Source organism: Amblyomma americanum, chromosome 10, assembly GCF_052857255.1.
Source record: "Amblyomma americanum isolate KBUSLIRL-KWMA chromosome 10, ASM5285725v1, whole genome shotgun sequence".
In the NCBI taxonomy this organism is placed as follows: Eukaryota; Metazoa; Arthropoda; class Arachnida; order Ixodida; family Ixodidae; genus Amblyomma; species Amblyomma americanum.
This window is the reverse complement of record NC_135506.1, coordinates 38,071,980-38,097,316: the sequence shown is the minus strand read 5'-3', so window position 1 is coordinate 38,097,316 and position 25,337 is coordinate 38,071,980. Positions and strand designations below refer to the sequence as shown.

General features: G+C 47.9%; 1 long non-coding RNA gene and 1 pseudogene across 2 annotated transcripts in view; one reads left to right on the top strand and one right to left on the bottom strand.

The window, feature by feature from the left end:
- The window catches only part of LOC144107736 (uncharacterized), a 360,923-nt gene that overhangs the window by 320,149 nt on the left and 15,437 nt on the right, over positions 1-25,337 (top strand). For both annotated transcript variants that reach the window (XR_013309368.1, XR_013309369.1), the window contains exon 3: positions 7,644-7,773. This is a non-coding gene — a long non-coding RNA (uncharacterized LOC144107736). The remainder of the gene's footprint in view (positions 1-7,643; positions 7,774-25,337) is intronic.
- LOC144107224 (uncharacterized) lies at positions 10,957-14,189 on the bottom strand (annotated as a pseudogene).

Sequence of the window (25,337 nt, the reverse complement as noted above, 5' to 3'; positions counted from 1 at the left end):
ATTGAACGAAGCGCCGAGAGAGATACTGGAGGTTGACCTGACTTGGGTATTGGAACCACAATAGAATGCTTCCAGTCTACCGGCATGACGCCAGAAAGCCACACTTCGTTAAAAGTATCAAGTAGGGTTTGCAAAGCCCTCCCTCCAAGTTACGGAATAATGAGTTAGGTATGCTGTCGTGCCCGGGAGTAGTAGTAGTTTTTAAACGTTCAATGGATGCCAGCAGCTCTGTCATGATGAGGTCAGAAGTAATCCCATCGGAGGGCTCTGTAACCAATAAGTCAGGTGGAGACGTAGCGGTGCAGTCATGATTTGGAAAAAATTGACAGGCCGCTTGTTGTGCAAATCTGGCCTCATCCAAATTTAGCGCAAGGCGAATGCTCTTTCTGTAATCTGAAACCTGAGAAGGGCGCTCCATGGCGAGAGACACTCTCCAAAGATGTCGATTGCCCTGCGTAGAGGACAGGCGGGCACAACATGCAGCCCAGCGTTGCCTGCCTAGGCGCTTTGCAGAGCGCCGCGCCAGTGCGGTAGCGCGGTGAAGAGTAATAAGAGCCGATGGGTCATCGGGGTGACGAGTAGCGTAAAGATCCGCCTGACGACGAAGAGCCCACAGATTCAAGAGATGTATGTCTGGGTTTGGGTCGTCTTCATTTACAGTAGTGGTAATAGTGTGAGTAGCGAGAACAGCAGAGAGAGTAGACAGTGCTGAAGAAGGGTTGAATGTAGATAAATGATTGTCTGCGCGTACAGAGTCACATGACGTTATTCGTACAGTGCGGCGTATTTTCCGTAGACGCGTAAGCGTGAGGGAGATAAAAATAGGGCTGTGATCGCTACCCAAAATATCAGAATCAACAGCCAAACGAGGGTTACCGGGGCCTAACCACCAAGTCAAATCTGTTGAATACCGGCCACCTCGTGGGCGGGTAGAGGTGTTCGCGTGGTTTAAAAGTTGAAAGGAATGATCCGAAAAGCTCCCTTGGATGTGTGCGCCCCTTGAGGAATCCGATGGGTAGCCCCAAACAGAGTGTGCGCCGTTGAAGACAGCACCAACTAGAATAGGGATACCAGAGTTGGTAGAATGTGGAAAACGAACCTATCCTAGATTGAGAGATGCGGAGCCAGGACGACTATAAAAAGAAACTAGGACAAGGGGTGTGCGTGCGGGTTTTACGAGAAGGGCGACAACCTCTTGACGTGTGTTGCACCACCGCGAAAGGTCTAGCGGTGTGTGCGGAACTGAACTGTGAATATAAATTGCAGATTTACCTGAGCTGAGGGAGGAGGCAGTGCAACGGCGATCAGGGATAGAGGGTGAATGGCATGCGCAGAAATCTGAAAGGCGTGGGAGTGCATTATGCTCTTACAGTAGGAAGGCCCATGCACTCAGCTTTCTGTCTCGAAGGCAGATGTTCACTTCAGAGGCCTTATTAGCAAATCCTCGACAGTTCCACTGCACCACCACCGATGATGATGCACTAATCATGACGAAGCCGAAGAGCTTCCACGGTGAGGGATGTCACCTGCTTCATCAGCGCTAATATCTTATCCACTGTCGGGGTAGTCACGGCTAGCAGGTGGTCGGCACCTGATTGTGGCCCAGTGCTTACTCGTGGTGATACCTCTGATGATTGCTCCCGAGTTATTAGAATTCTTCGAGAGGATTGAGAACGACGCGGTTCCAGGCGCTGGGTGAGTTCGTCTAGACACGTAGTTAACTCTAACAATTGAACTTCTTCGGTCCACACTGTACATATAGTAGGTCATAAAAAGAATCAGAAAAACTTGGTGATGTGCCACCACCATACAAACAGCACTTCTTGTGCTCACAGCACCCAGCGGTGTCCTGGCTCTCTGGGCACGCGAGCAACAAAAGCTCGATTTGCAGACCTTGGCACTATGGGCAAACCTCCAGCAATTGCGGCGCTGTACACTGTTGTTTCCTAGATGTGAACTGATTAACACGAAAAATCTATGGCCGTTAATGACTTCAGATGGGCAAGTCAGCCTCGCAAACGTAGCAATAACTGTCTCGATTGGTATTCTCGTCCCGTCACTTATTCGACTGCATCGGGGAATGGCGATCACGCCAGCCTAAGTTAATTTCTCTATCGTCTCAGACGAGCTCAGTCATGGATATTCTCCACGGACTAATCATTTTGAACCCCCAGATGAGGAGGTACGGACATGCTCACCAGGTGATTGGCGAAGGAAGTGCACATGAGTAGGTCTGCCATGCATACCTGGTCTGCTGATCTCCAAACGATCCCGCCACGGCCGAACTGCCGGACATCAGTGATCCTTATTTAGTGAGGGGTGGTTGACTTGAGATGGCTTCAGAGCTGGGTGCTGCTTACTCCGCCACAACAGAAGCAGTCAAGTGGCAACGCATCTGGGGAGAGACAGGCCGACAAGAAGGAGTTCCCCTGACCTGAAGAGCTCGTGGACAAGAGCCCACGTTCCCGCATTCAATCACCCTAGAAAACAGGAAAATAACACAGGAAACCAAGCAGAAATTTAAGAGCTAGCGCACACACCACCTGGTACTTAGCCGCAATCCAACAGAGAGCCGCAGCCCGAACCGCAGTGTGTGTCTGAGTCGGATGATGATGGTGATGATTACGTACCTACGGCAAATACCTACGGGGGGATGGGGGATATTAGTCAGGATGCATTGCGCATACAAACGCACTCATGGACAAGAAGTGGAGTAATTGGATAATTTTAAGTCCTGGACTGGAACTTAGAAAAAATATTAAGAGAAAGCGGAGATGAAAAAACAATAGATTTTCATTCTAGAAGAGGAATCTGCCTTATGTAATTATACAATTGTGAATATAATCGCACAATGGTTTCAGGACATATTCCTTGGCACTTGTCCCGAAGGAGAGAGAATCAGAATAGATAAAGGAAGCCCTAGTAGATTTGGTCCGAATAGGTATAGTTCAAATTTCGGGGTTGGCTGGGTCAAAATTTTCGGAAATGAACCTATCCAAATTTGGATGCCGCCATCATGCTGGACACTGTCAAACAAGATAGGACATCTGTTTCGGTCCAAACCGGCCAAAGCGAAATGTAAGAAAGAGAGAGAATTTTTCGGAAATGACCAGGGCCAGATTTGCAGATCGCCATCGTCTGTTGAAGACCCGGCATATGAAACCTGAAAAGACACAACGTTTTTTATTGTCCTGGCACACCTGCTAGAACATCCATTTCCAGAGCTCGCTTCGAGTTTTATGATGATGATGATGTCCTCAGTCTTAAAGGCACATATCCATGGCGGGGGATTTTGCAGGGTGCACTCTGCACCGGCGGTTGTTCTTCCTCTTCGTGCTGCTGTGCTTGGGAAAAGCAACAGCAATATGCTCTCTGTCATTTAAATCTTAGTTTTGGACGCGAAACGGGTCACATGTGAAATATTTCTGCATTCAACTTTTTCCTGCTCATTAACAAAATTCATCTATAACAGAACCTTTTCAACTGCGCTATACCCTTTTCTCATTTTCAGTCGGCCTTGTCAAAGAAACTAATGTCGTCCTCAGTTTAATCTCTCTCACTCCGCACTGTTTCTTATTTTTCTTTGATAATAAAACGTTCCTCAGCAACTGTCAGTCGTCTCTTCTGTCTCGGCTATTTCCCAGCAGTAAGTACGTGGAATTTACCCATTGAGGACAGCAGCAGCAACCTTGCATGCAGAAAGAAGAAAAAGCAGAAGAGCCCGAGCTGATGATAATGATGCTGAACGCAGCGAGCTCTACCGGCAACCGCCGTGAAGAAGAAGAAGCGCCGAAGACGCCCTGGCCCTCGGTGTGGACGCGCGGCGTCCTTATATATGCGAAGCCATCACTGGTGTGGGCAGAACGCAGGACAGTCCTTCCTTGATGAAGGTCAAAACAGGTTATATGGCGCCCCGAGATATTCTGCCGCGTCGTCAGGGTCATGTTTGCATGAGGACGCCTATTCTTTGAGACATCACGATTATTTGCGTGCGTCACATCCTGCTTCTCGGGGCGCCTCTGCTAAAACGGCACCCCTCGCAGCGTTGTAGAACGCCGTCGCATGCGTAGTTAAGGTCACGAAACCTCCTTCGCTCCCGCCGAACATCCCGCCCATCGCATCTTGGTCATAGGAATGAAGCAACGTCTTAGGCGGGGTAATCTCGCAACCGTACTTCTTGCAATGGCGTGATGTGAAGCCGGTGTATTCAACGCCTCGGAAAAAACGCGATGCGCTCGGACGCGGCAGTAGTAACACACACGATTTCTAAACGGTGGCTGAAGTCCGCGACCTCTGTGTCATTTGTATCCCCCAAGCCTAGGAAGACTTCGCTCCGTACCCAAGGCATGGAACCACCAGTGCTTAGCGGAGCCCTATGAGCCTTGACATCATGGTCATGAGGGAGCCCGGAGGTGCAGATTTGGCCCCTAGAGGAGTCATTCATGAAAGGCACTATGTATGCTTGGATGCGCTCAATGAAGGCGGCGGCCGGGTTTGGCTCCAGCATGATGCACGGTCGGGGCCCGGAATGCCGTGGCTCCCACAAGCGGTGGCCCCTTCGCCATCGCTGTTGTGAGAGGCGTCTTTCAATAAGCAGTGGTCGCGCCTTCTAACCGCGCCTGTTTGACAGTTGCCACGGCACAACCCGCCCGCCGTGAGGTTTAGCTGCCGTTGGCTACGCCACCTGCAGCTCAGGAGCTGTCTCTGAGGCCTTGCAGCAGATCGTCGCAGCTAGTCGAGACCACAGCTTCCGGCCTGTCGGCATAAACCGCTGGAAGTCGGGAAGGGATTCCAGACGCCTTAGGAGATGGAGGACAGCGTTGTGTTAAATGGAAAGCGTAAAGACCCCACGTCCAGAAAAACCGGCGTTATCGTTGGCGTCGGTGGTCGTAAGCGACAAATGGACAAAAAATCGCCCAGAGGAGCAACCGATGGAGCTGCCGCGTTGACTCAGCGGTTAGGGCACTCGGCTACTAAGCCGGAGAACCCGGATGCGATCCCGACCCCGGCGGCTGCGTTTCGATGGAGGCGAAATGCAATAAGCGCCGGTGTGCTTTGCGTCGTCAGTGCACGTTAAAGATTCTCGTGTGGTTGATATTATTCCGGAGCACTCCACTACGGCACCTTAATGTAACTGGAAGCTTCCACTGAGTCTACGGCACATCTTTATCGCTGTCTTCTTCCAATCTAACCTTCCTCCATTCCCTTAGGACGCGGTTCCGGTCTATACCGTAATGTGTGAGACAATTGCTGCGCCACTTCCTGTAATTGAAACCCAATTTTCATTTCTCTAACCCGTGAGGCAGGTGGTCTATGTCATGCGGCCTTTTGACGTCAACATAGCCTGCCCAATAAAATTGTGAGCAAACATTACTGCCATGGCAGGTAGGATTTAAATTAATTGTAAGTCACAGGAGACTGCAAAGAAAAGACGTGTAGAATTGTGATATTCGGAATCAGAAGAGTGGAGCGTCATGATAAGTTGCACGGCAGCGAATCATCGTATGAAGATATAAAAATCGTGGCAACTCCTACGTACTGGAGGCCACCTTAATCGCGCTGTGAAGGCGTGAAGAAATGCAGTAAACAGGTGAATTAAATCAATGCAAATAAGAGCGCGGTATAGCTTCTAACAGTAATCTGCAGGTCATAAAATTTTGTCTCTGCTCAGCGAGCAATGGCTTGCTTTCCAATGCCAACACTCTGTAATGCGCGCGCATCACAAAAAGGCAGTTGGCTGAGATGGCGATTGCGGCGGCTGCGTTCTAAAGAAGGCAAAACGCTAAGGCGCCTGTGTGCTGTGCGATATCAGTGCACGTTAAAGATCCTCAGGTTGTCGAAATTATTGCGGAGCCCTCCACTACTATGGAACTAGAAATTTAGCACAGTTGTTAATTTTGTACACCAGATGAATGAAGTTTTCAATGACACCAGGAAGTTCGGACACAGTTGTTAATTTTGTACACCAGATGAATGAAGTTTTCAATGACACCAGGAAGTTCGGACTTGTTGGATTAACTTAGTTTCAAAGTGAAATAAATGCAAATAAAAAAAGAAGTGACATTAGAAGCCGTCAAATGCAAGCCCATTAAATTACCTATAATGCCGACCACGTGTTCTAGCTGGGTTTTGTTCGCGCTTATAATATTACAACGCCTAGGAAATACCGGCGGACCAGAGGTCACGAACATAGAAACTGTCCTTATCTAGATAGTTTCTAGTACTGTAGTGCAATATACTCCCATTGAGTAGCTGGTCAATAAGAGACAGACCTAGATTAACCAGTATAAAAGAGTTCTGGGGAGGAAAACACGCTGTCTTTGACATGCGCGCAGGAGCTTCCCCAGGTTTGCATTAAAAATAAGAGATGGGGACTAACTTCAATAAACACAGAAAAATTTAAATTCTAGTTACTGCAGCGTTAAGGCTGTCGGTATCAAAAACAATGAGGAAAATTTTAGACGTTTGTTTCGGCACTGATTGCCACTGAATGCCGAGAAATGCTTCATAAATGCGAGATGATGTAGTTTATTCACTGGCACTGTTCACTGAATTCTCTGACTGGCGGAGAGGTTCGCGTCCTCATCAGCACTTAAAATTTGAAACATGAGAACAAGAATTATACGAGTACCTTCCGTTGGATTATCAGAAGGCATCATACTTATATAAAGAGTTATACTAAATGGACTCAGTAACTCCCCTTAGTCTACTAACTAATCGCCAGGAACTCGCTTGAATTTACCCACCAATACACAGTAATCCACGTTAATCAACAATGTATTTTTTTCCAATTCCCCTCTCATCTAACAATTATTCTACTCCTTTCTAATCTACCAATAAGTCGGCCTACCCAATTTTTAGAGGTTTTCGGACCTTTTGGGTGCGAAGTAAATTCGAAATGATATCGCATTTAATTTAAGAAAGTCGTTAAGAACGTCCCTACGTTATTTTTTTCTCACCTTGCCTAATAAGTGAAGCTGTGTAAAACCCGGTGATGGTCAGAAGCCGCGTACAGTATTCCTTGACGCCCTTACGGCCAGTGCTAACAGAGTTCCGTTGCAAAACGGTTGGTCTGCGATCCGACAAAAGTTGAGATCTATGTCCTCTAAAATAACTAAGGAAAAAAGAGAATTATGTTATTTTGTTACCGTCCTGCGCTCATTAATACCTATCACGTTAGGACGACAGCTGTTGTAATAATACAGCAAACAGCCACCAGAATATTGATTAAAGTAAAGCGAACGCGCCTTACTTCCCATTAGGAAAAGTGAGAGGAGTCATGGCAAAAAACGTTTCTTCTCGGAAGAGATTCAATGAGCTCGTCGCTGTCTCTGTAAGATAGTTTCTATCCTAGTATGAGCAGCTCGCGACCACTACACCGGAATTATGCGCGTGATTATGACTACGCCTTGAGACAAACCACAGAGCTAGGTACATATGTTCTTCTTCTTCCTTGAATCTGAATCTTGAAATCTCAATCAAATTTTCATCAACATTGTTCATTCGCTGCCATCGAAGCCAGGGGCGGCGCCGCGCGTGAAACGCGCTGCGTGCAACGAGCTCCACGAGAACCGCCGAGCCGGCCGAGCCTCCAGAACGGTCGTAGCCCTCGCTTCGTTCAGACGGTTTTTTCGCTTTCGCAGTCGATCTGCGCCAGGCCCTATCTGACGATCTCATAGCGCGGACCTGTCCCTCATCCTGCCGGCCCAGCCTCCCAGCCCCCGGACCCGTCCACGTCCCACCAGGGTCGACGCCTGTGCCTGTGCTGACACCGTGAGTAGTTGCGTGAGCAACAAACCTGCTGGTTTCTTTGCTGGCCACTTCTGCGGCATTCGCGCCCGATCAAATCGGCTGCGACAGGCCGATTCGGAAGGCACAGAATTTCACCCTCGCTCGAGTAAACACTACTGTGCCTCGCCATTCTTGAAGCATCTCAATTATCTCAGAGGCATGGCAGCTCAGTGAATATGCATATAACGATTACTTAACAGTATTAGCGCCGGTTTGTCTTCCATCTCATGACTTTAAATGCTTCTACCTTACGATTGCAGAGCTGCGTAGTCCGTAGCGCGAGGCACTGTCTCAGGGCTGGCGAACCGAGTCAACATGCTTGCTTGCGTGACTAGGCTAGATTCTCTCGACGCCCAGCGCCATTTTTGGGCCTTTCTGGCGATGCTGCGCCTCCAAATCGGCAGCCGTAATGGCATACCCGCATTATTTTTGTGCTGTTGGAAATGAGACCATGCATTATTGCTGCGGCGCTTGAGTGATGTTCGGAATCCTTTCGCCTAAAATGAAATGAGACCGAACAGTGGCTTCTGCCTCCCTATATCGTGACCATGGCATCCAGGCGCCCCAGTCGGCGGCACTCTTGGTCAAATGCCTCTTTGGCACAGTGATAGCTTCGGTTTAAATATGTCACATTCTACGACGCGGGAATTGCTTGAATACGCTTAGTTAAAGCGGCGCCGCGTAGAACATGCTCGGTAGCTCTACCGCAGCATAATAGCACCTCGCGTTGCTTCTCAATTATTTCGCGGCACTGCCCTCGGGTCCAGCGGCGCACGCCCTGGGAACGTTTCTCGTAGACATAGAAAGCTCGCTTGCTGGTTGCCCGACATTAAACGCTCGTTGGTGTAGCTGTGCTTTCTCGTGCCATGAGGAGGTCCCGCTGCTTTTACCGCATGCGCTCGTAATTCGCAGATCACATGTATTTATCGAAGTTGCAGAAAATTTCGCTGTTGTTGTAAGGCATTGGAAAATTCGTCGGAACTGTCGTTGTACACGACGAAGCACTACGTTGGCGTCCCCTATTTGGCAAGTGGATCTCTAAATCCTTTTCTCCCTCTTCTGCCAATCTTTTTTATTGTGGTAGCAATACTGTGCGCGTTTTGATTTCGGGCATGCATAAGTACGTATGGCCCTGAAGCCTGCTTTGTGGCAGGCGGCCCATCTGCCCATTAGATTATGACTGACACCTGGCAGGCTTTCGGGGCAAATTCCTTCAGAATAAAGGATTTTAGGGGCAAAAGCCTTTAGTTAAAATTGCTTCAGGTTAAAGGCGTTTACGGTGAAGGCTTTCAATGGAACGTCTTCCATGTAAAGTTATTTAGGTTAAAGGGCCTGAAGGTAAAAGCATTAAAGAAACATTCCTTTAGATTATATGCATAGAGGTCAAAGACCTTTATGTTTAAAGCAAAGGGTGCATTTGCATTCGCAGCATGTAAGAACCTTAGATAAGAGGGTGGGCAAAAATGTTTAAAATTTTCAATTTTCACTTGTCTCGTTTATAAAAGACGTTTTTTCTTGCATCTGGTCTAGTGTCGCACTACTTCATACACAGTATAATTAAAATAGCGCACTGAGCCGGAGCAACCAGATTCGAACCCAACTGCGGGGACCACGTTTTGATTCATGCGAAACGCAGAACGCTGCAGTGTGCTGTTCGGTGTATGTCCACGTTCAAGACATTCAAGCGTTTGAAATTATTCCGGAGACCTCCACTACGGACCCTTTCTTCCTTTCTACTTTCACTCCCTCCTTTAGCCCTTTCCTTACGGCGGAGTTCGGGTGTTCACCGAGATATGCGATACAGTTTCTGCGCCATTTTCTTCGCTCAAAAACCAATTTTAAATTTTGCACCTCCGATTTTTCCTCCACTGTTGGCTACTGCATACGTTTAGGTACACCTTTGTCTCTTAGCGTATACATCACCTTTTTGTTTGTGCCTAGTTTCCTCTTCACCGCTTTCAGGGTGCCTCCGTTCGTTACAGCGTGCTCGTTTCTTTCGTAAATAATCTTCCTTATGTAGGCTACCTTTCATTTATTAACTTTGATAGCTTTGCCAGCTCTGCCTTGTCTATGGAAGACGCCCTCATGCTTTCACGTTTTATATTTCGCCTGCTGTGATAGGTTGCCGGTATCATGCCGTACCAACCTACTGCCTACTTCTGCTGGGCTTTTCTGATGGAAGCTCCGTGATGTCGAATATCCATGGAGGCGAAATTCTAGAGGCCCGTGTACGGTGCGATGTCAGTGCACATTAATGAACCCCGGGTGCTCAAAATTTCTAAAGCCATTCACAACGGTGTCCTTATAGCCCGAGGTTTGGGACTTTACCCCCCCCCCCCCCCTATGAACAAGAAACCCATCTTTCCTTGCTTAAACAGTTAAGTCGCGGGGCTGATTTGAAGCCGAACATCTGTTCGGCAGCGTTATCCTGGATTAAAACATTTAAAATTGGTTTTTGAGGGCAGGAAATGGCAGAGTATGCCTCACATCTTTGGTGGACACTTGAACCGCGGCTTAAGGCAAGGGATACAGAGGCAGGAAGAGGAAGAGATGCCCTAGTTTAGGGCTCTTGAATAATTTCGACCACCTAGGTATCTTTAGCGTGCGCTGACATTGCACAGAACACGGGCACCTTTTGCGTTTCGCCTGCCTCGAAATGCAGCCGCCGCGTTCCGGATTAAACCCATGTACACCCGATCCACGGTGAAAGACATAGCTTAGGTGAGCGAACGCCGCCGCCAGCCCTCGGACTATACTATTGTGCTTCCTTCTCGCTCGTCAGATGGCGCTTCCAACTTGTGCCCGTAGCGGCGCCGTTCGTGGCTTTAGCACAGTGTCTCCGTATGCAGCTCCAAAAAAACTTGCGGTCATCAGCAGATTTTTTAGACGTTTGTTATACTGTGAATCATCGTCTGTGTGTGAAAGCGGCTGAACGCATGCCGTAGTTCTGTTACGCGAGAACTGCATGCGATTTCTGTGAGGATGAAAGTGGGTGTTTTCCGTAGCCCACAAAAAATTTAAAACCCAGGTAGAACCTTGTGTTTATTTCACACATGAAGCAAAAATTAGTCACTGCAAAACTGGATTACGCACGGAACACCTAACTTCCACTGTTGTGTATGCAATCAAAATAACAAACAGTACACTCAGCTCGGCTGCTTGTGGTCACCCAAGTTTGGACATTTTACGCAAGTCCTGGCTTTTTTCAACGTGCTTGCGTTTCAACTGACGGCAGTACTGACGCATACGAAGGCTTATATAATAATGGAGTAGCTTGGCGAGAATGTCCTCCCTGTGGATAGTACAAGGGAAAGTGAAAGTGAAGTTCTCTAGTACAGCATCAATTGTTTTATCGTAGGCATCTCCCAGATTCGCGTGTTTAGAGAAAAAATTTTAAGCTTCCATAAAAAGCTGATAGAGGTGCACGTTAGGGTGCGTGAGTCTGCCCCTTGTTTTGTAATTAACGAGCTCAGCTTCGGGCACCTTTGACAAGCCTTTCTGACCCTCCAGTGCTTTCTTGCACGTAGTGCAGGAGGTCTGATTGAAAATTTTGCTGGATACAAACCCTGTAACATAATAAATTATACACTCAACAACACTTGCATTGTTATCATCACACACAAACACTTAATCGCACTCCCAGCTCCCTTCATCGATTAGGCCGTCGAGCCGCTCTTTCAGCTGGTCCAGCTTGTTAAGTTCCTTCGATGCTGAGCTGTTATATGCGTTCTTAAAGTCAGCCAATGTCACAACGCCGTACTGTTCTTTCTCGGAAGCTGAACAGTTACCAAACCGCGGTGGCTTCAGGAGGGAGTAAAACGACAGCATACGGTATAGTTGCAAGAACGTTGGGAAAATTGGATGTTCGTTTTGGCCACCCGCTTGTCGAATAACACCAAAAAAACATTCCAACGGGTCTTGATCCATTTTTCCGGTCAGCACATACCTGAAATCGCACTTTTTCAACAGGTAGATTGACAGCTCACGAGCAAATTTGAGCGTCACCCTTAACCCTTCCGCAGTTGACCGGCTTAGGAAGAGATCTTGAGGAATTTCTCCTTTTGCAATTTCTTCCTCCCATTCGTCAAGCCAATCAGAGGCACTCTCAAGAACTTTAAGATCATTGCAGCCTAGAGTCAGACCTTCTCCTGGAAAGCGCCGGTTCAGGGCATCAAATAAGTTGTTCATAAAGATTGTGAACTCAACGGTCGGTTTGACATTAAACAGCCGAGGTGCTCCTCTACGTTCGTAAAACAAAGTTCCTTTTGCTACGGAATTGCTGAAAATTTGGGTTGCCAATTTCACTCTCATTTTAAGCATGTTGGAAGGATTAACATGGTTGTACGTCAATTTTGGGCATACTCTCAGCTCAGTTGCGTTTTTGGTGGCTGCTACAAACAGGGCGTCGTAGCAAGACCATTTAGTGAACTTTCCGCCTTTCTTCAACACTTTTTTCTCATACCGACGATTGCGTATGCACTTGAAGAGATGAGGTGCGTCTGCGAAGATATGCACCTTTCGCGATGTATCCAGTGGATGATCAAAGGCATATACAACATGCCCCAGAGCACCGCTGATTCCAAGCTGTCTCCACATTGCTCTATTAGTAGAGGCGCCATCACAAACAACACCACCAACTAAAAGGCCCGCTTCTTCTAAGTGTACAATGCACTGAAGCAGTAGCTGTGCTAGGAGCGTCCCTTTCGTAGGTCCCTTGGAGGCAAACACAGCCACTGGCTGCAAGTATTTTTCTCCGAACGGTGCGAAGGCGAAAACGAGCCCGTGATCAGCCGGCTCATTGCTTTGGCTGTTCTTTCACCAAAGTCAACAAGTCCGGCATATGTCATTGTTCGTGAGTTCACCGTGATCTCCTTTCTGACTTGAATCTCGTCAAGAATGAGGATCCCTCTTCGTTGAAATGCTAATTTCGGGGAAACTTTCATTTTAAGGGCCTTTAAAAACGCTTCGTCAAAACCACACTTCAGCCCCACTATGCTGATGTACTTCCTGATAGTGGAAACTCATGGCAGAGGTAATATGGCATTGCTGCGCAGAAAAGAGTATGCCGCAAGGCTTCGGACGTTTAGCAAAAGGCAGAGCAGCAGCCAGTCGTCAGTGTACCTTCTGTTCTGCTTCGTCGTGCATTTAGCTGCAGCAATGCACTCGTTTACAAAAAGCAACTGTGCTGCAGGTAAATCAACACTTCCTAGCTTCTCTGCGAGCCCTTCCTCTTTCACTTTTGCGAATTCTTGCTCACAGTTTTTCAGCTGATTCATAAGCAATTTGTTTCGTGCTAAAAGTCGTGCTCGAGACCGCAGTACAGTGGCTTTTGCATGGCGCTATTCGTTGATTCTTTGAAGTTGGGCAGACGGTACACCTTTCCTCACAGCAGAAAGCCTGATCCGTTGAAGCGGTACTTTCTGTTTTGCCCTTGCCATTTGGCGATCAGCATGCAATTGCAATGTTTTGTGGAGGCCACTGCATAACCGACATATGCCACCTGCAGGCGATAATAAAGGGCATTTGTTATGCCTCCACTTTTTTTCGTTGTCCACATAAGCACATTCTGGCAGCACAGACGGAAAGCTTTTTAAACTTGGTTCGCCGCAGCAAACGTTCGCATTGTCAAACGTTCTTACCATGCTCTCAAGATCAGATGTTGTTGAGACAGACGGGCTGATTCCTATTGCTGTGCAGTCGACTGGCCTGTCGAAAATGTAGGCTTGGACCGCCATATCTGAGTTTACGTGCAATGACTTCTTATTGAATATACAGCAGCCTCCGTCACCGTACACTATGCGAGCATCAATGACCAGAACGTCTTTGGTCCCCTCTTCATCGATCCGATGCACTGCCCACGATGACCTTGGTAATCACATGTTCGCTGCGAAGTCGAATAAGTCGTCGAATGAAGAGTGGTTTAGAGCTTCAGTGCCATCGCTGTTTTCCTCTTCGTGGCTTGTGGCTGCGGTCTTGGACACTTCCGCACCATGTGATGAGCCCTCAGATATGCTGGTGTAATTCGGGGGACGCACAGAAGTTGCCGCAGGTTTCTCTATCCGCTTCACTCTTTTTCGGAGACTCGTGATCTTCTTGGAAAGGTAACTCGGTGCTCCTTCGAAAATTGAAGGCACAGCGTCCTTTGTTAGGCCGGCTCTTCTATTCCCTGACATCAGAACGTGACCATCTATTTCGGAGGGCCACGTTTTTAGTATAAAATAATGAGCAAAATGTTTCTCACACACACGGTCCGTCCGCTGCAGCACGCGATCTTTGCGCGGGATTGCTCTTCTCCATGCCTCCAACCTGGCGTCGTCATTCGGTGGCTTGAAAAGTGATAACCTTTCCCCACAAGACTTGTAGCCTGTCTTACAAAACGGCACGAAGCACTTCCCCATGTCACCAGTGCATCAGCAATAAACACGACCCACACAAAAGCGATATCCGGACGGGAAAAGGCGCGTAACAGCCGCTACGCGGGTAATAAGATGGGCACAAGTGTGCATGGAAACCCCCTATAGCGGGCCACAGTTTGGTGCGCCCTCTCTTGAACTGCCGGCTAACTACTACATTATCCTCCCTGCACGGAGCGGCGCCTCTCCCTTGCCGTTCGCTCAGCTAGCCTACTCTTACACCGTGACCCGATCAGTAGCCGAGCACACAAACCACGGCGCCACTGCGATGGGTCCTGAATCCTCTAATTTCTCTCTAACCGGTAACTCATTTATGGGCTTCCACTTCACTAGTTTCTTCCATTCCCTCTTCAAGCCTGGTCTCAATCTATGCCTTACCATCCAACGGTCGCTACAACGTACGTTTCCGAGGACTTCGACATCCTGCACGATGTCAGAGTGAGTGCATAGTATGAAGTCTATTTGAATTTTAGCATTACCATTGAGCTCTCCCACGTCAATTTGTTGTTTACTCGTTTCCGGAAGAAGGTATTCGGTTTTCATAATCCGAAATTGTTTCTCTCGACTAATAACTCCTCCCTGATATTCCCATAGAGCCTAAGCCATAGTCGGCTACTGCCTGGTCTCCAGACTGCTCGTCCCCTGCCTTAGTGTACAATTCTCCCATTAGTGCAGTGTTCTGTGTTTTTACATTGCTCATTGCTTATTCCATGTCCTCATAGGTTTCTACGATCTATTTATCACAGCTAGATGTAGGCCCGTTAACCTGCGTCACAGTGTGTTTGTACCTCTTTTTAAGCCGCACTGTCCTATAATAAAATACCAGAGAAATCCTCTGTTGTCACGTGCAACGAAATAGCGCAGCATCTGTCGTATATCGGTGGACAACTAAACCGTGCTGTAAGAGAAAATATAAATGAGGGACTAAGATTAGAAAGGGAGAAAGAGGTGTCGTAGTTGAGTGCTCCGGAATTATTTCCACCACCTGGGCATTTTACCCGCCGTGGTGGCTCAGTGCTTAGGTTACCAGCTGCTGGCACATGTTACCTCGTACTGATCGTGGCCATGGCGTGGTATAAGTACAGAGCCGACACCGATACCTCTTGCTCGGCTACTTGGCGCTCGGCTACTGATCCGGGGTTCCCGGGTTCGAAACCGAACGCGGCGGCTGCGTTTTTATGGAGGCAGCACCCTAAGGCGCCCGTGTGCTGTGTGATGTCAGTGCACGTTAAAGATCCCCAGGTGGCCGAAATTATTCCGGAGCCCTCCACTACGGCACCTCTTTCTTCCTTCTTTCGCTCCCTCCTTTATCCCTTCCCTTACGGCGGGGTTCAAGTGTCCGCCGATATGAGACAGATAAGGCGCCATTTCTTTTTCCAAAACCAATTATTATTATTATTACTATTATTATTATCATCTTTAACGTGCACTGACATCGTAGAGCATACGGGCGCCTTAGCGTTTCGCCTCCATCGAAACGCGGCCGCCGCGGACGGGTTCGAGCCCGGGTACTCCAGATCAGTAGCCGCGCGCCCTAACCACTGAGTCGCCCCACCGCGGCGTGTGAATCCCATACCTAGTTGTCGTCGGTCCGCTAATCGCATTCGAGGCCTTACAATAACGTCGCTACAACGTACCTTTCCGACAACTTCCACATCCTTCACGATGCCAGAGTGAGCGCATATAGTTTGAAGCCTATTTCATTCTTTGCGTTATCATTGTATTATCAAAGTGCGTCCACACCCTTCAACACTGCATACACTTCTTCTGTCCTCCTAATTCCACTGAGCCCTATGACATATCCCATTTAATACCCGATAGTTACTCGAACAGCCCTGCTAGGCTATCGTCTCTGCATAAGGTTCTAGGGGTAAACGGTGTCAGAATGTTTCCAATGGCGGCCTGTCCGGAGCCAGAGATTCAGAGAGACAGAGTGTATTGAGAATTTAGCTGACTATTCTGTGCTAAGGTTAGATTATTCCACTCCAGAAATGCATGGGCGCCGGCCCATGTTATGTTGCCATAAACAAAGTACAGTTTTTGAGGAAACCTACCTCTAAGCACAAGTGTGCTTTGTGCTGTGGCGCAGGACAGCGAGTAACGGCATGTGGCATCGGAAGTAAGAAGCATAGTCTATGCTGGTTACACCGGCGTGTCATGCAGAGATGAAATCAATGCAAGATGCATTTCTTGCAGCGGCTTGAAGTGGGTTGTTATCTATGTGACCCCGAGTGATTCGCGCATGAACACTGTCAACTAGTCATTTCCTATCGTCGATGTAAAAGTCGCCTATGCCGTGCCATTCAATAGCCGCTAGTTCCTTCAACAGCACTGCTCGCTAGCCTCACCGACTAATTTCACTGGATATGGTCCTAGCGGTATGCGCTACTAGATTATTTCCTGTGGCGCCCTGTCAGGAGCCAGAGATTCTAGCACCCTCCGATGCGTCACAGGTCTGACCGCAGCCTTTGTCAGTTGCTGCGCTGCGACGCGCGGCTGAGGGCCGACGTTTAATTTTGTTTGGCCAAGTACTACACCAGCGTGGCCAAATCTTTTTGTGGTGAGAGTGCGTTGTCGGTTCTAGTCATGATCAGGCCGCACCGTAATAGAATTCCATCGACACGTGCAGTTTTTCTTCTTCTAAAAGCCCGGTCGAGAATTGCGCGGCCGCGGAATTCGAATCCCGGACCTCTTGCACGCCAGTCGGATGCCCTGCTTGCACGTCACCGCTGCACCTTTCCAGCGCTTTACGTTAACAATCTCATACGAGCGCGAGCGTTCATGCATGTTATTTGAATATCGTAGGACACAAATCATACCCTCGCTATACTACAAAAGGAGCTCAACTACCAAATCTCCAAGAGATGTATCACCGAGTGTACTTATATATAGCAATGTTTTCTTTGCCGAAGTCAACGTTTTAGCTGGCATATATTGATAATTTGGGTTTGAGCAAAGTGGTAAAGAATGTATCACCTTTCCATCACCTCTTTCATTTCATTTTCCCATTTGGCCTGCTATGCTTTATTTCCGCTCCCCAACTCAGGTGCTTCAGTATCGATGACAGATGTCGGGGCTAGCAAACATCTTTTCCTTCCTTTTTACTATTATTTTAATTAAAAAAACCACTACCACCAATGCATCGCCTTGGACGGTACCGAGAACGTTTACATTGGAGAAAAGACCTATGCTAGTAGGCTATTTATGTTGTCATTTCTACACGTTACTCGTGATTTTTGCATAACACCCATTTGCAGAGGTGGCAGAAGCGTTCTTTTATTCAATATTTTTTATTAGTGTAACAGTATTGTAGACGTGCCCGTCAGCACATTCGAGAAGTGCCGCTATGTAAGAGCGCTCAAATTGCAGGATAGTTTCATGCTTTCATAAAAGAAAACCCTTCGTTCTCTTCCAACAGAGAAGAAACTGCTCATCAGGCTTCTCGATTTCTTTAAGATAAAGTCCTTTTCCAGTACAATAAAAAGCGATATTTAGGTATACTTTGACGCTGTTTTTACAAGGTCAGCATTGGACGCAGGGCTTGCTTGAATAATGTCCGCTCAGTTCACTATGCAACAAAAATTGTCAGACTACAGTGATTCGGGAACGTGCCTTAAGTAGGGTCAGCTTACTATGTTTCAAACACGACGGTTTGCTGGTTGACGAAGAATTCGTTCCTGTTTACAGCTGCACTGCACACCGATATTCAGGTTGGCGATGTGGCCAGATGAAAATTAATTTATCGCGAGATATGGCATGGATTTTAGCAGCTGTCAGTCACAGACAGTTATATTATGTCAGCGCTCATGCTTGTAACATTTTCAATGCATAGACCTAATGCGCACCTTTTCCTTAAGGCTCAGTGCATAAACTTTGCACTGCTGGTGCTCTGGAGCTGTAAATATAATTTAAAATAGCTGTTTATTATTTTGTTTTCTAAATGTTCCTTACTAGAACGATATCGGCAAAACACGGACTGAAGCTGCCTGCCACGGGTATTGAAGCGCTATGTTTGTTATGTCTGTAGCGATTATGGTTCGTACAAGGTGACTCTGCGGAGAGTGGTCAAGCACGTCAGCAGCCAAAGTAGCAAGGCCGTCCTCCGTTCGAATTTGTGGGCGGAAACCAATTTGGGAATCTGGTGAACAATCATGGGATTCCAGCCACCACGACAAGCGTGCGGCTAGAATGTTTTTATAAAATTTGCAGATGGTAGGCGTAAGGGAAATTGAACGAAGCGCCGAGAGATACTGGAGGCTGACCTGACGTGGGTATTGGAACCACAATAGAATGCTTCCAGTCTACCGGCATGACGCCAGAAAGCCACACTTCGTTAAAAGTATCAAGTAGGGTTTGCAAAGCCCTCCCTCCAAGTTACGGAATAATGAGTTAGGTATGCTGTCGTGCCCGGGAGTAGTAGTAGTTTTTAAACGTTCAATGGATGCCAGCAGCTCTGTCATGATGAGGTCAGAAGTAATCCCATCGGAGGGCTCTGTAACCGATAAGTCAGGTGGAGACGTAGCGGTGCAGTCATGGTTTGGAAAAAATTGACAGGCCGCTTGTTGTGCAAATCTGGCCTCATCCAAATTTAGCGCAAGGCGAATGCTCTTTGTGTAATCTGAAACCTGAGAAGGGCGCTCCATGGCGTGAAACACTCTCCAAAGATGTCGATTGCCCTGCGTAGAGGACAGGCGGGCACAACATGCAGCCCAGCGTTGCCTGCCTAGCCGCTTTGCAGAGCGCCGCGCCAGTGCGGTAGCGCGGTGAAGAGTAATAAGAGCCGATGGGTCATCGGGGTGACGAGTAGCGTAAAGATCCGCCTGGCGACGAAGAGCCCACAGATTCAAGAGATGTATGTCTGGGTTTGGGTCGTCTTCATTTACAGTAGTGGTAATAGTGTGAGTAGCGAGCACAGCAGAGAGAGTAGACAGTGCTGAAGAAGGGTTGAATGTAGATAAATGATTGTCTGCGCGTACAGAGCCACATGACGTTATTCGTACAGTGCGGCGTATTTTCCGTAGACGCGTAAGCGTGAGGGAGATAAAAATAGGGCTGTGATCGCTACCCCAAATATCAGAATCAACAGCCAAACGAGGGTTACCGGGGCCTAACCACCAAGTCAAATCTGTTGAATACCGGCCACCTCGTGGGCGGGTAGAGGTGTTCGCGTGGTTTAAAAGTTGAAAGGAATGATCCGAAAAGCTCCCTTGGATGTGTGCGCCCCTTGAGGAATCCGATGGGTAGCCCCAAACAGAGTGTGCGCCGTTGAAGACAGCACCAACTAGAATAGGGATACCCGAGTTGGTAGAATGTGGAAAACGAACCTATCCTAGATTGAGAGATGCGGAGCCAGGACGACTATAAAAAGAAACTAGGACAAGGGGTGTGCGTGCGGGTTTTACGAGAAGGGCGACAACCTCTTGACGTGTGTTGCACCACCGCGAAAGGTCGAGCAGTGTGTGCGGAACTGAACTGTGAATATAAATTGCAGATTTACCTGAGCTGAGAGAGGAGGCGGTGCAACGGCGATCAGGGATAGAGGGTGAATGGCATGCGCAGAAACCTGAAAGGCGTGGTAGTGCATTATGCTCTTACAGTAGGAAGGCCCATGCACTCAGCTTTCCGTCTCGAAGGCAGATGTTCACTTTAGAGGCCTTATTAGCAAATCCTCGACAGTTCCACTGCACCACCACCGATGATGATGCACTAAGCATGACGAAGCCGAAGAGCTTCCACGGTGAGGGATGTCACCTGCTTCATCAGCGCTAATATCTTATCCACTGTCGAGGTAGTCACGGCTAGCAGGTGGTCGGCACCTGATTGTGGCCCAATGCTTACTCGTGGTGATACCTCTGATGATTGCTCCCGAGTTATTAGAATTCTTCGAGAGGATTGAGAACGACGCGGTTCCAGGCGCTGGGTGAGTTCGTCTAGACACGTAGTTAACTCTAGCAATTGAACTTCTTCGGTCCACACTGTACATATAGTAGGTCATAAAAAGAATCAGAAAAACTTGGTGATGTGCCACCACCATACAAACAGCACTTCTTGTGCTCACAACACCCAGCGGGGTCCTGGCTCTCTGGGCACGCGAGCAACGAAAGCTCGATTTACAGACCTTGGCACTATGGGCAAACCTCCAGCAATTGCGGCGCTGTACACTGTTGTGTCCTAGATGTGAACTGATTAACACGAAAAATCTATGGCCGTTAATGACTTCAGATGGGCAAGTCAGCCTCGCAAACGTAGCAATAACTGTCTCGATTGGTATTCTCGTCCCGTCACTTATTCGACTGCATCGGGGAATGGCGATCACGCCAGCCTAAGTTAATTTCTCTATCGTCTCAGACGCGCTCAGTCATGGATATTCTCCACGGACTAATCATTTTGAACCCCCAGATGAGGAGGTACGGACATGCTCACCAGGTGATTGGCGAAGGAAGTGCACATGAGTAGGTCTGCCATGCATACCTGGTCTGCTGATCTCCAAACGATCCCGCCACGGCCGAACTGCCGGACATCAGTGATCCTTATTTAGTGAGGGGTGGTTGACTTGAGATGGCTTCAGAGCTGGGTGCTGCTTACTCCGCCACAACAGAAGCAGTCAAGTGGCAACGCATCTGGGGAGAGACAGGCCGACCAGAAGGAGTTCCCCTATCCTGAAAAGCTCGTGGACAAGAGCCCACGTTCCCGCATTCAATCACCCTAGAAAACAGGAAAATAACACAGGAAACCAAGCAGAAATTTAAGAGCTAGCGCACACACCACCTGGTACTTAGCCGCAATCCAACAGAGAGCCGCAGCCCGAACCGCAGTCTGTGTCTGAGTCGGATGATGATGGTGATGATTACATACCTACGGCAAATACCTACGGGGGGATGGGGGAAATTAGTCAGGATGCATTGCGCATACAAACGCACTCATGGACAAGAAGTGGAGTAATTGGATAATTTTAAGTCCTGGACTGGAACTTGGAAAAAATATTAAGAGAAAACCGAGATGAAAAAACAATAGATTTTCATTCTAGAAGAGGGATATGCCTTATGTAATTATACAATTGTGAATATAATCGCACAATGGTTTCAGGACATATTCCTTGGCACTTGTCCCGAAGGAGAGAGAATCAGAATAGATAAAGGAAGCCCTACAAGATTTGGTCCGAATAGGTATAGTTCAAATTTCGGGGTTGGCTGGGTCAAAATTTTCGGAAATGAACCTATCCAAATTTGGATGCCGCCATCATGCTGGACACTGTCAAACAAGATAGGACATCTGTTTCGGTCCAAACCGGCCAAAGCGAAATGTAAGAAAGAGAGAGAATTTTTCGGAAATGACCAGGGCCAGATTTGCAGATCGCCATCGTCTGTTGAAGACCCGGCATATGAAACCTGAAAAGACACAACGTTTTTTATTGTCCTGGCACACCTGCTAGAACATCCATTTCCAGAGCTCGCTTCGAGTTTTATGATGATGACGATGTGCTCAGTCTTAAAGGCACATATCCATGCCGGGGGATTTTGCAGGGTGCACTCTGCACCGGCGGTTGTTCTTCCTCTTCGTGCTGCTGTGCTTGGGAAAAGCAACAGCAATATGCTCTCTGTCATTTAAATCTTAGTTTTGGACGCGAAACGGGTCACATGTGAAATATTTCTGCATTCAGCTTTTCCCTGCTCATTAACAAAATTCATCTATAACAGAACCTTTTCAACTGCGCTATACCCTTTTCTCATTTTCAGTCGGCCTTGTCAAAGAAACTAATGTAGTCCTCAGTTTAATCTCTCTCACTCCGCATTGTTTCTTATTTTTCTTTGATAATAAAACGTTCCTCAGCAACTGTCAGTCGTCTCTTCTGTCTCGGCTATTTCCCAGCAGTAAGTACGTGGAATTTACCCATTGAGGACAGCAGCAGCAACCTTGCATGCAGAAAGAAGAAAAAGCAGAAGAGCCCGAGCTGATGATAATGATGCTGAATGCAGCGAGCTCTACCGGCGACCGCCGTGAAGAAGCGCCGAAGACGCCCTGGCCCTCGGTGTGGACGCGCGGCGTCCTTATATATGCGAAGCCATCACTGGTGTGGGCAGAACGCAGGACAGTCCTTCCTTGATGAAGGTCAAAACAGGTTATATGGCGCCCCGAGATATTCTGCCGCGTCGTCAGGGTCATGTTTGCATGAGGACGCCTATTCTTTGAGACATCACGATTATTTGCGTGCGTCACATCCTTTTCCTAAACGTTAACATACTGCCTAAAAGAATCGTGTCTCTTGTTGGAAGTATGACGCCCGGGCTGGTTTTTTTTGTGCGACGACTGCTTCTCGGGGCGCCTCTGCTAAAACGGCACCCCTCGCAGCGTTGTAGAACGCCGTCGCATGCGTAGTTAAGGTCACGAAACCTCCTTCGCTCCCGCCGAACATCCCGCCCATCGCATCTTGGTCATAGGAATGAAGCAACGTCTTAGGCGGGGTAATCTCGCAACCGTACTTCTTGCAATGGCGTGATGTGAAGGCGGTGTATTCAACTCCTCGGAAAAAACGCGATGCGCTCGGACGCGGCAGTAGTAACACACACGATTTCTAAACGGTGGCTGAAGTCCGCGACCTCTGTGTCATTTGTATCCCCCAAGCCTAGGAAGACTTCGCTCCGTACCCAAGGCATGGAACCACCAGTGCTTAGCGGAGCCCTATGAGCCTTGACATCATGGTCATGAGGGAGCTCGGAGGTGCAGATTGGGCCCCTAGAGGAGTCATTCATGAAAGGCACTATGTATGCTTGGATGCGCTCAATGAAGGCGGCGGCCGGGTTTGGCTCCAGCATGATGCACGGTCGGGGCCCGGAATGCCGTGGCTCCCACAAGCGGTGGCCCCTTCGCCATCGCTGTTGTGAGAGGCGTCTTTCAATAAGCAGTGGTCGCGCCTTCTAACCGCGCCTGTTTGACAGTTGCCACGGCACAACCCGCCCGCCGTGAGGTTTAGCTGCCGTTGGCTACGCCACCTGCAGCTCAGGAGCCGTCTCTGAGGCCTTGCAGCAGATCGTCGCAGCTAGTCGAGACCACAGCTTCCGGCCTGTCGGCATAAACCGCTGGAAGTCGGGAAGGGATTCCAGACGCCTTAGGAGATGGAGGACAGCGTTGTGTTAAATGGAAAGCGTAAAGACCCCACGTCCAGAAAAACCGGCGTTATCGTTGGCGTCGATGGTCGTAAGCGACAAATGGACAAAAAATCGCCCAGAGGAGCAACCGATGGAGCCGCCGCGTTGACTCAGCGGTTAGGGCACTCGGCTACTAAGCCGGAGAACCCGGATGCGATCCCTACCCTGGCGGCTGCGTTTCGATGGAGGCGAAATGCAATAAGCGCCGGTGTGCTTTGCGTCGTCAGTGCACGTTAAAGATTCTCGTGTGGTCGAAATTATTCCGGAGCACTCCACTACGGCACCTTAATGTAACTGGAAGCTTCTACTGAGTCTACGGCACATCTTTATCGCTGTCTTCTTCCAATCTAACCTTCCTCCATTCCCTTAGGACGCGGTTCCGGTCTATACCGTAATGTGTGAGACAATTGCTGCGCCACTTCCTGTAATTGAAACCCAATTTTCATTTCTCTAACCCGTGAGGCAGGTGGTCTATGTCATGCGGCCTTTTGACGTCAACATAGCCTGCCCAATAAAATTGTGAGCAAACATTACTGCCATGGCAGGTAGGATTTAAATTAATTGTAAGTCACAGGAGACTGCAAAGAAAAGACGTGTAGAATTGTGATATTCGGAATCAGAAGAGTCTAGCGTCATGATGAGTTGCACGGCAGCGAATCATCGTATGAAGATATAAAAATCGTGGCAACTCCTACGAACTGGAGGCCACCTTAATCGCGCTGTGAAGGCGTGAAGAAATGCAGTAAACAGGTGAATTAAATCATTGCAAATAAGAGCGCGGTATAGCTTCTAACAGTAATCTGCAGGTCATAAAAGTTTGTCTCTGCTCAGCGAGCAATGGCTTGCTTTCCAATGCCAACACTCTGTAATGCGCGCGCATCACAAAAAGGCAGTTGGCTGACATGGTGACCGCGGCGGCTGCGTTCTAATGGGGGCAAAACGCTAAGGCGCTTGTGTGCTGTGCGATATCAGTGCACGTTAAAGATCCTCAGGTGGTCGAAATTATTGCGGAGCCCTCCACTACTATGGAACTAGAAATTTAGCACAGTTGTTAATTTAGTACACCAGATGAATGAAGTATTCAATGACACCAGGAAGTTCGGACTTGTTGAATTAACTTAGTTTTAAAGTGAAATAAATGCAAATAAAAAAAGCGACATTAGAAGCCGTCAAATGCAAGCCCATTAAATTACCTATAATGCCGACCACGTGTTCTAGCTGGGTTTTGTTCGCGCTTATAATATTACAACGCCTAGGGAATACCGGCGGACCAGAGGTCACGAACATAGAAACTGTCCTTATCTAGATAGTTTCTAGTACTGTAGTGCAATATACTCCCATTGAGTAGCTGGTCAATAAGAGACAGACCTAGATTAACCAGTATAAAAGAGTTCTGGGGAGGAAAACACGCTGTCTTTGACATGCGCGCAGGAGCTTCCCCAGGTTTGCATTAAAAATAAGAGATGGGGACTAACTTCAATAAACACAGAAAAATTTAAATTTTAGTTACTGCAGCGTTAAGGCTGTCGGTATCAAATACATTGAAGAAAATTTTAGACGTTTGTTTCGGCACTGATTGCCACTGAATGCCGAGAAATGCTTCATAAATGCGAGAGGATGTAGGTTTATTCACTGGCACTGTTCACTGAATTCTCTGACTGGCGGAGAGGTTCGCGTCCTCATCAGTACCTAAAATTTGAAACATGAGAACAAGAATTATACGAGTACCTTCCGTTGGATTATCAGAAGACATCATACTTATATAAAGAGTTATACTAAATGGACTCAGTAACTCCCCTTAGTCTACTAACTAATCGCCAGGAACTCGCTTGAATTCACCCACCAATACACAGTAATCCACGTTAATCAACAATGTACTTTTTTCCAATTCCCCTCTCATCTAACAATTATTCTACTCCTTTCTAATCTACCAATAAGTCGGCATACCCAATTTTTAGGGGTTTTCGGACCTTTTGGGTGCGAAGTA